We start from the raw sequence: 1,150 nt of genomic DNA on the forward strand, positions 1-1,150 counted from the left end.
GATTTATTTATTTATTATATGTAAGTACACTGTAGCTGTCTTCAGACACTCCAGGAGAGGGCGCCAGATCTCGTTACAGATGGTTGTGAGCCACCATCCATGTGGTTGCTGGGATTTGAACTCTGGACCTTCGGAAGAGCAGTCGGGTGCTCTTACCCACTGAGCCATCTCACCAGCCCCTCTCTCTTTCTTTCTTCCTTGACCAAATTAACATTGAGTAGAGTGTTGTACAGCTTCCCCGTGTATGTGGGCTTTCTGGTTTTTTCGTTGTTATTGAAGATCAGTCTAAATCAGTGGTGATCTGATAGGATGCATTGGATTGTTTCAATATTTTTGTATAGTTTGAGGCCTGTTTTGTGACTGATTATATGGTCAATTTTGGAGAAGATACTGTGAGGTGCTGAGAAGAAGGTATATCCTTTTGTTTTAGGATAAAGTGTTCTATAGATATCTGTTAAATCCATTTGTTCCATAACTTCTGTTAGTGTCCATGTGTCTCTGTTTAGTTTCTGTTTCCATGATCTGTCTATTGGTGACAGTGGGGTATTGAAGTCTCCCCTTATTATTGTGTGCGGTGCAATGTGTGCTTTAAGCTTGAGTACAGTTTCTTTTATGAATGTTGGTTCCCTTGCATTAGGAGCATAGATATTCAGAATAGAGAGTTCTTGGTAGATTTTTACTTTGATGAGCATGAGGCGTCCTTCATTAACTTTTTTGAGAACTTTAGGTTGGAAGTTCATTTTGTTAGATGCTAGAATGGCTATTCCAGATTCTTTCTTGGGACTATTTGCTTGCAGAATTGTTTTCTAGCCTTTTACTCTGAGGTAGTGTCTGTCTCTGTTACTCAGGTGGGTTTCCTGTATTCAGCAATATTTTGGGTCCTGATTAACTTATCCAGTCTGTTAGCCTATGTCTTTTTTTTGGGTGGGGGGAATGATTTTAAGTCATTGATATTAAGAGATGTTAAGGAAAAGTAATTTTTGCCTCCTGTTATTTATTTTTTATTTATTTATTTTTGATTTGTAATTCTGTTCATGTGGCTATTTTTTTTTTTTTTTTGGTTTTGGTTTTTTGAAAGGTTACTTTCTTGCATTTTCTAGAGTGTAGTTTCTCTCCTTATGTTGGAGTTTTCCATTTATTATCCTTTGAA

The sequence above is a fragment of the Mus caroli genome, chromosome X, assembly GCF_900094665.2.
Source record: "Mus caroli chromosome X, CAROLI_EIJ_v1.1, whole genome shotgun sequence".
Lineage (NCBI taxonomy): Eukaryota > Metazoa > Chordata > Mammalia > Rodentia > Muridae > Mus > Mus caroli.